This window comes from Rattus norvegicus, chromosome 2, assembly GCF_021556685.1.
Source record: "Rattus norvegicus strain SHRSP/BbbUtx chromosome 2, alternate assembly SHRSP_T2T, whole genome shotgun sequence".
In the NCBI taxonomy this organism is placed as follows: Eukaryota; Metazoa; Chordata; class Mammalia; order Rodentia; family Muridae; genus Rattus; species Rattus norvegicus.
This window is the reverse complement of record NC_141535.1, coordinates 170,074,754-170,089,842: the sequence shown is the minus strand read 5'-3', so window position 1 is coordinate 170,089,842 and position 15,089 is coordinate 170,074,754. Positions and strand designations below refer to the sequence as shown.

The following is a 15,089-nucleotide window of genomic DNA, read 5'->3' as shown; positions in this document are numbered from 1 at the left end:
CGGCCCCCACCACTGACCCTTGTTTCACATTAAAATGACCGTAGTTTGACACCAACATGACAGCTGGTTCAAGCAGCCAGAGATTTCAAAGTGCTTGAGTACATATAAATATTATGACTGATCGCATAAAGTGTTGGAAGACATTTTAAGAAAGGTCTTTGGTTTAACAGCTCACTGCCTTTTCCCCTTTCAACTGAAAGAAAATACCACCATTTTTGTTTTATCTTATGGGTTTCCAGGAACCAGAATAAATAAAAACACGTAGTTGAAACTCAACAGGACCAAGATTGCAGGTTAGGGCTGGAAGCAAACTGCTGTTTTGTGCAAACACTTTTGGGTTCAGATTCCTGGAGTTTGATGGGGAGGCTGACTCTACTCCAGATTAACATCTGCAATGAGACATCAAGAAAGATGCACAGACAGTGCATCTCTGAAACGCCTTTTGCCTCCTACTTTACATTCTGTGCAGAGACCATAGGGTGAGGCGAGCATTGGGGAGTCCAAGGCACAGGTTTCTCTTGTACTTAGAGTTCATCCTCTCCAAGGCACACCTGCCTTCAGGCATGAGCTCTTGGAAATGGTCTCATCTTTACTCTTCAAAGCTGATTCAAGGGGGTTGGTCTGTCTGTCTGTCTGTCTGTCTGTCTGTCTGTCTCTCTCTCTCTCTCTCACACACACACATACACACACACACACACACACACACACACACACACACACACACACACACACACACATCTCCCCCCCAAACATTATACACTAGTTCTTTAGGGTTTTTGGCACAGTATTCTGTGGGCAAGAAAAACGTTGGATGACTGAGGAAAAAAGATTAGGAAACTAGAATGGTAAACAAAAGTCAGAAAGATATGGTTTGTTATTGGCTGAGATAGAAAGTTTATCAGCAGGATAGTTCAAACAGAAGCTTTCCCATGAGGCTCTGAACATATCTAAATGCCTTAGCTTCTCTTAAGTGAATAAGTAGCTGAGAGTGCCTGAGGAAGTAGCTCAGTTGGTAGTGTTAGCATACATGGGGCCATGGAAATGATCCTAGCATTATATAAACTGGGCACAGTGGCACAGGCCTGGAATCCCAGCACTGGAGAGCTACAGGCAGGGAGGTCACACAAAAAATTCAAGTGCAGTCAGGGCTGCATGAGACTCTGTCTCCAAACATAACAAACAAAAGAGAACAAGAGAACAGAAACAACTGAGAGAAGTTGAGGATGCCTGAGACATACAGTCCATGACTGCTTATGGGTTTAAGGGCAGAGGTTGTCCAGCAGACAGAAAGTAGAGCCAGTTTGAGCAGGCAGGTGAGCATGCAAAGAGAAATATGTACATAAAACAAGCGGAGATGCTTGGTTTTAATTCCATGCTTCCAATATTTTAAAACAGTAGTGTATGCACATGGCACCGAATTCATACAATACAGCAGACGATCAAGTGAGAACGAAGTGAGCTTCCCACGACAGGTCCCAGTCTTGTGTGCTCCTCTAGGAGGTGAACACACATTTACACATTAATACAGCCCTCCCTTTTCATATTCACCAGGACATGTCAATCCTGCTGGCCTACAGGCTGTGTGCATCTGCCAGGTTGCTGTTCGTGGGCATTCAGAACTGATGGGTAGTAGGACGGTGGACAGGTATGCTCTTGTAATATATTCCCAATGGTGTCTGTGGCCTTGCTGGGTTGTCTAGGCTGGCTTTAAGAACCTTTCTGTCTTTGTCTCTGAAATTGTTGGAACTTTGGCATGTGGACTAGGCTTAATGTGTACACCTTTATTGAACTTGTAGTTTACACACATATGTAGTTTGCCCTTTTGACAGAAAAAAGCTCTCACATTTATACAGCATATTATTATTTCTCCCTTGTTTCTGTGACAAAAACATATTGAGGGAGGAAAAATTACCATTTTGGCTTACAGTTCTTTTTTTTTTCTTTTCTTTTTTTCAGAGCTGGGGACCGAACCCAGGGCCTTGCACTTGCTAGGCAAGCGCTCTACCACTGAGCTAAATCCCCAACCCTGGCTTACAGTTCTAAAAGGATAGAATCCATTGTGGCAGGAAAAATGTGTACAGTTGGGAAGGCGTGGTGGCAAGAACAGGACGCTGGCTGCTAACAGTGGATCCACACTCAAGAGGCACCAAGAGAACAGCAAGTTTAGCTCGCCTGTCTGTAAAACCTGAAATCCCACCCCCAGGGACATACTTCCCCCAGTGAAGCTCCACCTCCTAAAGGTTCTGTAACTTTCCCAGACAGTGCCACCAACTGGGGACCAAGTCATCAACACATGGGCCGATGGGGGACATTTCACATTGAAAACATGCAGGCTTAGAATACACACAAACAGAATTCCTTGCTTGGAAGCGTTCTGTGAATTTCTTTGTATCTAGGTTAAAGACAAGTCCTGGTTTCTGTACTCTGCTTGGCCAGGGCTCTGTCTCTTTAAAATTGCTCTGGTCCAGCCCTGCCTTTGATGCTGCTGCCAGGCTGTGCAGAATCTTTGTTTATTTTCTTCCTGTTTCCAGGAATGCTTCCGTATTCCCTTTATGTACTCTTCCTCACTACCTGCAGCTTCTATAGAGATAATTCTGGTCTAGCTTAGGCTCCCTCTTCAGTCACTTTCACAGAGGGATAAGTGATACTTGTTTGTCTGCACTTTGACCAGCATCTCCCCTGTTACAACTGTTTATCAGTTAACAATAATGTTAGGAGCATTCTTGTGGAGATTACAGACACCAGTTCTGATCTACTACAGTGACTGTGGCCTTGGTATACACACACCGCATTCAAGCATGCTCATCTCAGTAGGGGTCTTGTGAGGTACTTGTTAGGGTTTGACCTGACAGCCTTGTGTGTCTGTGGGCTAGGCCAGTACTGTGCCACTGACCTACGTGCGTAGCCTGCTTGCCATTATGGTTGATGTGCCATTGTCTTCTACCCAGAGTTTGGTTTGACTTTTTAGTTAATAAAAGTCTTTTATATTCTTGGCTTTTAAAATTACATATATGCTAAAAGGTATACAAGAGCAGACAAATATAGTTTTTTTTCTATTTTATAATTTAAGTGAGTGGGTTATATTTTAAGAGAAGACTAAGATTTTCAGATTCTATTTAGGCTGACAAAGTTCTCGTTAAGAAGAGCACCCCCCAAAGAAAGTACTCCTCCTCCCACCCCCAAAAGGAAAAGGATTTTCTGTAACACAAGAGAAAGGTCTCCAGTGGTCTTAAAACAGGTGATTCCATAAATCAGATGTATTTATCTTTGTTTTTTTGAGACAGGGTTTCAAAAAGAAGCCAGGCATGATTGTGCATGTCTGAATGCCTTTAATCCCAGCACTCAGGAGGCAGAGGCAAGTAAACCCAATATCTTAAGAGACTGAATCACATGAACCCAACTGAATTTAGTAGACGTGGTGAATATTATTTGTCTTCTTAGGTCTTAGCTTTCTGAGTTGTAGCAATAATTTGCCCCTATTCTAGAAGAATTCTTCACTGTTACACTATTTGTTTCTCTACTTACTACTGCTTATTAGGTGGGGACTTTGAATTTTAAATATGTTTCCTGAAGAGCTAAAACTGGCCCTACAAGAAAATTAATTCCTTCCATTATTTTTGATCATCCTGGAGCTTTATAAGAATTTATAAAACTCCCATAAGAAGGGAATTCTTTTCTGTGGCAGTAGTTGGAGGATGTCCAATGGTAGTCCTCTCACAGTGAGGCTTTTGTGTAGTAACCCCCTCCCACCCCCAGCTTCCTGCAGGTTTTGGAAGGAGAGAACAAGACAGCTGTATTGATCAATGGTCCAGGCTCCTGCTCTGTCTGTCTTGTCCATTTAGCTCCCCTGGGTTTTAGAGGTGACTTTGTTGTGTATTTTAAACAGCAAGCTTGAACTGACAGCTACCAGGGCCTTATCCACAGTGAAGGAGACTGGTAAACTGAGGGTAACATCGCCAGGAGATAAGAGACTTTCCTAGCAAGTCCCACAACAGAACTTAGCTAATCAATTTCTGCAGCCACCATTTCCTGACAGGGAGATTTTGACTCATTGACATGGGTATTTATTTGATGGCACATACAATTAGAAGCTGGTTACCTCCTCTGGGTCTCTTTTTTCATAGTACATTGTCACTGGACAATTCTTTCTGTACACAGAGAGTGAACAGGCTTCTTATAATTTAGTGGGGCCTTCTAGCTGCTTGATGCTCTAGTCTGTTGAGATGAGATAAGCTATGCTATGTTTGGATTTCTGGGTTCCAGTATGTACTGGTGTCAGGAGTTCATGGAATCCTCTTTTTTTCCAAGGCACATAAAAGGAAGAAAAGGCCTCAAAAGTCTTCTGTTTATTCTTTTACCTCCCAGGCCCCAAGCAAGGGTTTCCCATCTGCTCCCTTTCCAAGTCTGCCCTTGACAAGGTCTCCCGTGGCCTCCACTGTCTTAAGGCCGTAGTCCTCTACTGTCTTCCTCTGACCCCGGTCCTGACTACTATTTGGCATTTGTACTCACCTCTTACTTTCTCTATTTGGCTTCTGTGTGGGAGTTTCCCTGATGTCTGATGCTCCCACCTCTTTAGGTGGCTCTCCCTGTCTCTTCTTGACTTCATTTGAAGTCACCGGCAGACATAAGTCATGGCCCCTTCTTTTCTTGCTACGCTTCTTCCCTTGATTGACCCTTCTTGTCCTTGACTTTTAATAGCAGCACCATGCCAAACACTCCTGCCAGCTCTCGTGTCTACCTGGGACCCCACACTCACTCACATGCCTGTGTGTAGTCCATCTGTGAAAGCTGTGCCGCCATCTTCAAACTATGCTGAGTCCGGCTGTGTTTTGTCACTGTGTGATGATTAACACACACAGTATTGTCAAGGGAATGAGATCTGGGACAAACTAAAGGACATGCCTCTGAGTGCATCTGTGAGGGCAAGTCCAGGAAGGATTAAGTGAGGGACAAGACCCTTCCCTAGGGTGGGGTGCATCTTCCAACAACATATAAAATCTAAAGAGGCCTAAGGAAAAGAGAGATGCTTGCCTGCCTGTTGCTTGTGGTGACAGTGTCAGCCTTGTTATTGTGGTTTTTTGCATGTGTTGGATCCACCATTATCATCAGACTTCAGCGCAGGCTAACAGGCTGAAGACCAGCACACCTCTGGGAATGGTCCAGGCTTCCAGCACCAGGTTGGGACTGCTGAGACATTCAGTCTTGTGTACTGAGCAGCTGTGGCGTCCAAAGCCTCTCCCAGTGCACAGGTCATGGCTGGATTACCCAGACCCTATTAGTCACAAGCCATTCTAGTAACTAAATTCCCTCCATGAATATGTGTGTATGTTTAACTGTGCATGCATGTACATGCACGTGTACACATGCACGCGTGCACGCGCGTGCGCGCGCGTGCGCGCGCGCGCACACACACACACACACACACACACACACACACACACACACACAAAACCACTGACAGTTAAATTGTCCCGGTGACTGCACACGCACAACCAGCACTACTGTTTCTCTCATTTCAGCTGCCTTCACCTGTGGCTAGAATTGCTTCAGTGGTCTTCCTTCTTGTTCCAACGCCCCCACTACCCTCTATTCTTAGACTAGTGACTCTTTAAGCATTTAAGCAGAGGATGCCATTCCCTTCTTCAAAACCCTCCACATACCGCAGAAGACAAAGTCCTTCAAATGACCAGGCAGGCTCTGCCAAATCTGGGCTGCTATGCTGGCCTTTTGTAGCACCCAACGGCCTTCCTTCTGGAATGCTACTGCCTCAGGGCCTTCTCTCACTTTTCCTCTGACCACTTGGTCACAGTGCCCGCACTCACTGCAGGTCTTGTCTTGGTCAGCAAAGGCCCTGTCTCCTAGTGTCTAAAGCCTTCTAGGGCCTCAGCCCCTTTCCAGCCCACTCCATCTCCTACTTGATCTTGGCCTTACCTTCTACCTTATTTAAACCTGCCTCCCCAAACAGAGTCCCACTGTCACAGACAAGCCTAAGGGCAGGGAACTAACTCCCTGACTGCTTATTGCTGTGCTGTTGATGATGAAGGCCCTTGGGGCGTTTCTATGAACGCACAATTCAAAACTCTACCATTTCTTGGCACCTGAGGGGCGGGGTGTATCCACACTGTATCTGCTGAGAGCTGAAACTGCAACATTCCAGGATGCAGTATGTGGGCTGACTAGTCAGCAAACACTAACTGAGTGGCTTGGCACTAAAGGCGGGAGAAGGAACAAAAGTTGCTTCTGTGATCGCAAGCTCAAAAATCTCACCCCGCCTAAAGATTTTATTTGATCTATGTAAGAGAAATTAAAATAACGTGTGTTAACATATAAATAATAATCTCTACAAAGGAATGATTTCTCTTTCCCCTCCTCTCCTCCCCTCTTCCCACCTCTTTATGTTCTGGAATTGGCTATGTGTACCAGGATGAGCTCCAACTCAGTTATCTGTCTGCCTCTGCCCCTCAAGTGCTACCATTAATGGTGTGTGCCACCACGCCAGCCAAGAAAGAGACTCTTCTCTGCCCCCTAGGCCTGAGAGAAAGTAGCAGTACAGCTCACATGTACCCCAGTTTATTTTCCTCAGCCTCCCCTCCCCCCACTAATCGCTAACCTTTATCACTTACCTAAGTTTGGTATTTACCACTTCTACAGTGATTTTTCCTCAAAATTTATCTAAAACACAATAGCATTTTGGGCATTTAAATGATACCAGATTGAAGATTTTTCTTTTTTGCTTGCTTCACACACCTTATCTGCGTTCAGATAAATATTGAACAATTCCTTTTCATTGCTGTATAACAAGCCGCTCATTTGTTTATTATTTTATTGCTAGTTTCCAGTTTTCCTTGATTTGACAAGATTGTTCAACAGAACTTTCTGGAATAATGTATATGACTATATTTGTACTTCAATAGGTCCATATTCACAAGACAGAGGTGGCTACTGAGAACTTGTGATGGACCTAGGAGACTAAAGGCTTGTAATTATAATTTATCTACTCTTAATTGATATAGTAAAAAGATCAATGAATGGAAAAGTACAGTGCTGTCTTCAGATGTGCTTGGGATTTATCGTGGGAATACCTGTCAGCTGCTATATTCTTGTGGGAACTTTTCTGGAATAAGTACCCCACAACAGTGAGAGCAGAAGAGAGGAGACGGCACCAGTGGACCGAGGCCAGGACAGCTCGGGAAAGGCTTCAAAGTTGGGTCCAGTTTGCACTCTGGTTTTATAATCTAAAACCACAAGGTCAGGAGAGCAAGCAGGCAAGATTTTACAGGCACATGTCAGTCAGCAGGTTGATAAGGGAACGACCTATTGTCTCAGCTATTTCTCCAGGTCACTCTGTTCCAGGAAGCAGTGAAGTCATGCTTGGCAGACAGGCAGTGCAAACAGCTTTAAGTAAAGCATTGAATACATAGATAGATCAGTATCTAATAGTTGGTCTCTTCTGCCTTATTCTATTCATTCTTATAAAAATCATATTGTGTCACATCATTTATTATCTTGAATCCATAAATAACTGCTTTTGCACACATTTAAGACATTACTGTGCTGTCCTTTCTTGATGTGAGATAGGAGTATAAGAAGCTCATTTTAGTAGTTATTTCATGGTGTCAGTGACCACAAATGTGCCACTTAAAAGACATAAGGAACTTACTTGTGAATGCAGGCTGGTAGAAGGGTATGATGTAGGTAATTCAGAAGCTGTCAGGGTGTACTGTTAGTGATGAAGACAGTTTAATACTTTTATTATTCATGTGTATGGATATTTTTCATTCATGCATGTTTATGTACCATGTGAATGCCTGGTACATGACAAAGGCATAGTAACCCTTGGGTCTAGAGTCACAGACAGTTGTGAATGTCATGTGGTTGCTGGGATTGAACTCACATCCTCTGGAAGAGCAGTCAGTTCTCTTAACTGCTGAACCATCTTTCCAATCCCAGGGCAAATTCTTAACAAGGTTCTCAGAAAACAAATCTAATCTCTTTTCTAGTAGCTGAATTTCAGAAAAAAAAATAGCATATGAGACGAGCTAGTAAAAATACTTAGTATCTATGTCAACCACGGCTATTCTGTATTCTTAAGTAACTATACATGTGACTGTCACCTAGTTAATGCTCTGCTACCTGTATAAATTTTATTTTATTTGTGTGCATGAGTGTTTTGCCTACATGTATGTCTGTGTAACATATGTGTGCTTGTTTCCTGGAGAGGTCAAAAGAGGGCATCAGATTCCTGGAACTAGGGTTATGTTTGGGTGTGAGCCAACATGTAGGTGTTGGGAACTGAACCTGGCTACTCTTCAAGAACTGTCTGTATTCTTAAACCTTAATCACCAACCCATCCATCAAGCTCTGCAGCCCCTCTGTTAGACCTTTTAAAGTCAAGGAAGGTATAGCGAAATTCCCTTTGGAATGAGACTTCAATTTTAGGACATATAGTATACCTATACTCTAGTATAGTATACTCTACTGTAAGTAGCTATGTACTAAAGTAGCTCGCTCCTCAATGTGTGGCACTGGTCCTGGTGAGACCTCTGATATGTTGGACATAACCAGCAGCAAGGCCATCGGCTCTTCTGATGTGAGCATGTGCATGCTACTGACAAGGGGCTTGTGCTCTACAAGGTGACCTCCACTGACTTCCAAGGTTTCTAAGTGTCCAGATCAAGTCACACTCCCATTGGAAGTGGAAGATGGACAATATTTTCAGGCGCATCTGTTTTTATATCTATAGGTCCATTTATCCTAGGCTGAAACTTTGCTAGCTGTGGTTATGGCTGTTAATCCTCATAGCTGTTGTCACAATCCATGCCTTACTTATGCCCTAATTCTGTGTATCACCACTCTGCAAGGTGTAGTAGTGCCCCTACTTCTCTGGGTAAACCCAGACTAGCATTCCTGCTGGCTTGAATGCAGGTGTGACCTGGGTACAGGTGTATGCCTGCCATTTTCTTAAGGTGCACTTAAATGATCCTAGTTCCTTCCCCTCACACCAAGGATGCATATCATATCTTCACTTCCTCGTGGGCCTCCTTAAATCCCATGTATATCTGAAAAGTGTCACCCGGGTGTTCAGACCTGACAACTAAAACGCCGTGAAATATGGGTCTGACTTTGTATGACAGATGGAGATGGAGGTCAGTGGGCCAAGTCCATTCCTATTGACGGTGAAATAGAACAATCTGTATACTCATTTGGCTGCCTCAACGACAAAATTCTCTACCAGTCAGTGGCTCACAGTAACTGGTCTCCTTCTCACAACCATGGTTGCCTAGGGTTGGGCAGCTCTGCTCAATGGTGAAGAGGTGATGGGGCAGAAAGTGCCTTTGACTTCCAGGCAGACCTTGAGTCACAGTGCTGGAATCTCATGAAGGCATGGTGAAAGCTGCTGTGTGAGTGGCTACACCTGTTGTTTTTCTAGAGGGGACATGTGTCAGGGAGCTCAGCTTAAACACAAGATCGCATCTTCCATATCAAGGGCTACCACAAGGGAAAAGGCACTATGTCTGCCCAGCCTCTGCTGGAATGGTGCTCAAAGGAACAGTTTTTCTTTTCTCTAGCCCAAACACAGCATATATCTAAAAAAAATAAATATCAAGAATAATGGAGTAACTAGTCCTTTCGCCTTTGTATACCAGTACATATTTTCCTCTTAAATGGCACATTAATTCTGCCCTCGTGCTCCAGGTCCTGTGTGGTTTGAAGCATGGCCTCTGAGGTTCCCAGAAGTATACAGACAGAGGGAGGGTCACCTTCAGCTGCTTCCATGTTTCTTCAGAGCTGTCAGACCCAGAGCTCCATGATCATTTTCTAAAAGTACACTGAACTTAAACTATTTCTTTCCCTTAAATGCTTCAACCTAATACATCCATCAATATAAATATCCATTAGAAGGAGACTGTTCAGACAAAAAAGCCATGAGCTGCTTTTGAAATCTAAGGTGAGGGTGGACATATTACCTGTTGCATATTATTTCAATTTAACAGTACACCGTGATAAAACATATTCACTTAGGAGTATACATGCATCTACAACCATTCAGTTAACTGCAAGGGGTCAGGCGCAAAAGAACAGGTACTACAATTCCCTTAATGTAAAGTTCAAAAGGCAGGTAAAACTAAATGTGTGACAAAACAATAAATAAAAGTTAAAAGTCAGGACACTGGATGACTCTTAGGAAAAGGTAAGTGAGATGCTTCTGAGGACCAGACACCACTCTATCTCTCAGTTTTATGGTAAGGTATGGATGTTGTTTTGTAATAAATCATCAGGCTGTATATGTCTCTATATTTTACTCTAAAATGTTTGAAAAAGTGTAAGGATCCGAAGATACTGGGTCTCATTAACCTATATGTAGGTTGAACACAATGCAGATTGGGAAATTTAACTTGTGATTTCAAAACATATGTTTGTAAAGCAAGAGTGACCTAATCCCAAGTGGTCAGCTCCCAAACCCTTTACACACAAGCAACACTGAACAGAAGCAGCAGGTTGAATTTACCTATTTCAGCACACACACACACACACACACACACACACACACACACAAGACAAAGAGACCATGATTTTGAGAAGTAGTAACTTGGAGTACATTTTTAAATTTCCTTTATAATAATAAAAACATATTAAATCCAATGTAAGAAACTAGAAAATTTTGAAATGGTCCATTTTGTGCTGCTCAGGTAGTGATGGGTGTGGGGCCGTCAATTGGAGTGTGGGCAGCCTATGGGGAGGTCCCACTAACACTGACTCTCTCTCTCCCAGAAGCCATGAACTGTCAGTAGCTTTTTGAAAAAGATTCTCTCACATACTAATATGAAGAAATTGAGTATGTCTCTCATAGGCCTCAGGGAAACCAGGAATAACAAGGATGTGAGTGATAAGCTTGTAGCATTTTTGTAGTTGCTCATGTCTGTATCTGGATTGTGTTTAGAAGTCTTTTATCAAATATTCAAAGGCCTCTGTTTCCCTGTGTTTCTTAACATTTGGAAAGCACAATCTCCAAGCAACACCTGGTGGCTAAGGGCCTGCCTCCAAATCTCCAATGGCAAGAAGCACAGGTAACACAGGAGTCCCCTGTATAAGTAATGGTGGCACAGGTTAGGGCTGGAAACGTAGTTCAGTGGTAGAGCACTTGTGTAGCATGGGTGAGGAAGCCCTAGGTCCTCCTTTCAGCACTGTGAAAGAGAAGGGAACATCAATGGCACAGTTTAAACCACTACTTTTGTCTTGCAATCTATAAGCAAAGAAAGGCCATCGTTTGGACCAGCTGAGACAGAATGGAAAAAGCACGAGGACGCCATTTATAGAGATGGGTCAGTTTAAGGATGTGTCTACCCTGCTAGCATCCATAGCCTATCCTAGTCTATGAATCAGAGCAGACGCTCATTGCGAGGGGTGTTTTAATATGCTCATTTATTGAGAGGGTCAATGTTGCACGCACTGACTGTAGTAGGTTTTATAACACACAGAAGAAAAGTCAGGTAACCTCAAATAACCAGGTAAACAGTGCAGTCATACAGATCACCCTAAAAGGCAAGCTACTGCAGGTTGCCTGCTACTGTGTGATTCGACTACACCTTGGTGCATGAGCCAGACTCGCCACACCCTGATAAACACACAGATGACAATGCTCCTTACAGACAGCTCTTGTGTGGCCCTGGCCTTTGAGAATGCATGTTCCTCAGACCTGACTGAATTCTCAGAGGTCTGGGAGAGCAAGCTGGAAATGCATTTCTAGGGAGATGACAGATGAAGCAGACATCATCAGTCACTGATTCTCAAGACACAAAGAGCCTTTGATTCCAGGCCTGCCCTGGGGGATGTATTTGTTAGTTCTTCAACCTTGCTTGCCTCTGACTACTTAGGTAGAGTTCATTTTCTCGTGACTGCCAGATACCTGACTACCACCATCAGCAAGCAGAGACAGAGCTTCCTGAGAGGGCTTGCCCCAAAGCAGTACAGCAGTGGGAGCAGGTTAGGGTTTTTGCACACTAAGTGGGATGACAAAGCCATTCTTGCCCCCACCCTGTTGCTGGGTATTTATGAGTGCACACGTATGTGGGCATAGATGTGTGAGGGCCAAAAGTCAGTCTCGGGTTCTTTTCCTCCATCCATGCTGAGTATTTTCAGGACAGGGTGTCTCACTAGCTAGGAGTTCACTGAAAAGGTTAGGCTGGCTGACCAGCTGGCCCCAAGAATCTGTCTGTCCATCCCCCACCCCCCACCCCCATGCAGGGCTGTTATTACCAGCATATACCACCAGGTCAAGCTTTAAAAGAAAAGTTACTCCTGAGGACAGAACTCAGGGCCTCGATGTTTGCAAGGCAGATGATTTACACAGTGAGTTATCTCTACAACACACAAAACAATATTCGTGAAGTTCAAAAACAGAACTTCTAGGTTGGCTGTACAAAAGTTATTGATTAGTGTTGGAATTATAAGTTCAGACTTATGAAACATTTTGTTTCTATTTCACAGATTAAAAACAAACTAAAACAAAATAAAAACATTTCTTTGGTTAACATCCACATCATAGGGAACATGTTGAATCTCTTTATAAAAAAATGGATGTATTTATTTTTGTTACGTGTAAGTGTTTTGTCTGCATGCATACAAGTCACTGCATGTTGCTGGTGCCTGCAGAGCCCAGAGGTGGACACTGGATCCTTCCCCAGGACTGGCAAGGTCCACGTGAGTGCTGGGAACCTAACCTGAGTCCTGTGCTGGAGCAGAAAGTCGTTTTCACAACTGAGCCATCCCTCCAGCCTTCACGTCTTTGAAAAACTAAAACAAAACAAAATCCAGATACCACATTTACACTGGTGACATGGGTCGCAACATGTTTAGCAAGATGCATAAAATGTCCATGTTCACTTGGATGACTTGTGGTTTCTTTAAAAGCAGTCATGTATTCTTCCTTCAAGGTATAGAACCGAGGGGGAAATGTGCCCACTACGTTGGCAGGAGGAACTGATGTGGGGACTGGGCATGCTAACGCTGGGTGTGCCATATGTGAGTTAGCTGGGGTAGAGTATATTATTCAGTGACTAATCTGATATTCATGGAGAAAACTGATGAGCCTTCAGTCCTGCTTGGTCAAGGCGAATGCAAAGGTTCACAAACCAATGATAGGCCTAGCATAATGGAATGCTAAGAGTTTGCATGAATTAAAAGGTGTGATCTTATCCAACCAGGGGAGACCTCACCTTCCAATAAAGAGCAGAAGGGTACACAAAATCACTATGGAATCACTATGGAAAATAGTCCCATGTGGATATTTTCATTACACAGAAGGATGGAAGTCTGCCATTGTTCCGGAGCCAGGGTTCCAACAACTCTACTCTGATCTGTCATGGTCTTCTGTCATCAGCTCTGCCTCCGGCACTCTCTTTTCTAATTTCCACAATGTGGATGTTGCCACAGAATTCCTTTGCTGTGACAGGTGTCTGTGGTTATTACTTGGAGTGAGGGAAGCATTGTTTCCCGTGGACCCTTCATTTCTTCCATTGCAATCACTTTCCTCAGTGGGAACAAGTTGGTCTTTGCTGTGATTTCCTAAACATCCAGTGTCAATGTTTCTACTGTTAACCTTTCTTTAGTGTCACTTGCAACTGATTTGAATGGACTTACTGTCTATTTGCTACAGTCTCCTCTTTATTGTATGGTTGTAGCTGTCAATGACTCATTTTTGTAAAATATCACGTGAGTATCACTGGGAGTCAAGCAAAACGGCTTTCTATGTGCGTACATGACCATGTTCGTGCGTGCATGCGTGTGTGCATGTATGTGAAGTGAATATTAATTATGAAGTTGCACTCACTTAATATGCCATAGTTAATTAGAGCTGGAATTCTGTGCTTGGAAGTCTAGTGTTCAAATGATTGCAGTAACCGAAATTCATGCTATTTTGCTCTGTGTGAGGGGAAGACTGCCTGTAACTGCAAGACAGAGGAGCTTGAAGCAGTTGGTCACACTGCACATAATCATGTGACTCTATGGACAGACTTCAAGTCACTAGGTTGGGGGATAAGTACCCATGGGTTTTGGCCTTGTTTGGTTTGCACATGTATATGGTGAATTTACTCCAGGATTGTTTTATAATCCAGGGTTGTCTGAATTTCTGTTCATTTCTGACACTTGATGGATTTTGGCTCACAGCATCAGAGGGTTCAGTCCATGTTTGCTGAGCTGCACTAATTCTGATGTGTGGCAAGGCAGCACACCATGGTGAAAGGAGTGTGTGTTAGGTCAATACAGAGAGTGAGGTATAAAGGAGACATGGACTCCAAATGTCCGTTTATAGTATGTTCCTGGTGATGTACCTTCCCCTTTCTTAGTGCCACCACACCTGAGGACACTGAAGGACTGGCAACTAAGCCTTTAACATGTAGGCCTCTGAGGGCTGTATCTAAATCCTGGCAAGTTCATACGCTATTACAGTGTATGATTACCTATGAACCTTTGGGGGAACAAAAGCCAGTTCTAAACATCCTCGGGTCACAAAGCCCATCTGTAGCTCATAGAATTAACATTCACTTACTCTATGACTGGCCCTTTGAAATCCTCTCCTTTTTGGGGGGTTTGCTCCGTGGTGCAGGCGTTCTTTGTTATCACTGTACTTGTGTTTCTTATTCATACAGTGCACCTGCTTTCTACTGTGAAGATAACCTCTTTAGCTTTGAAAATTCTCTCTCTCCTCTTTCTCACCAGATTTTTTTCCTTTCCTAGTAGAGTAATCTCTCTGGCACTTTCTCCGTTACCTTTGCATGGTGTTATTCACCCGAACCTGAAGAATAAGCAGGCTCTCTTTTAATCTACACTGCTGTAGAGCACTGTAATAGTAATAGTAGGAAAATGAGATGTAGTAAAAATGAGTAGTAGTAAAAATGAGCACAGTCCTGGTGCCAGTGTCCTGGTGCCAGTGTCTAGTGAGCCTATACACTGAAATGAAACAAATTGCCAGTATCTGAATTGTCATAAATGATGTCTCCATTTCCTCACTTCCTCACAAGCCCTCCCTCCCACTCTGGCTTCAGGCATTAAGCACAGTTTTGTTTTACTAGCAGCAGCTGCCAGAT

The 15,089-nt window shown here is 43.5% G+C and overlaps 1 long non-coding RNA gene across 2 annotated transcripts in view; it reads right to left on the bottom strand.

Annotated features, from left to right (window-relative positions):
- LOC102555909 (uncharacterized) overlaps nucleotides 1-15,089 on the bottom strand; it is a 103,539-nt gene that overhangs the window by 36,527 nt on the left and 51,923 nt on the right. The window contains exon 5 of one of the 2 annotated variants that reach the window (XR_015675910.1): nucleotides 12,561-12,795. The exons of the other annotated variant lie outside the window; for it this stretch is intronic. This is a non-coding gene — a long non-coding RNA (uncharacterized LOC102555909). Of the gene's footprint in view, nucleotides 1-12,560; nucleotides 12,796-15,089 lie in introns of those variants that run through there. 2 annotated transcript variants of the gene reach the window in all.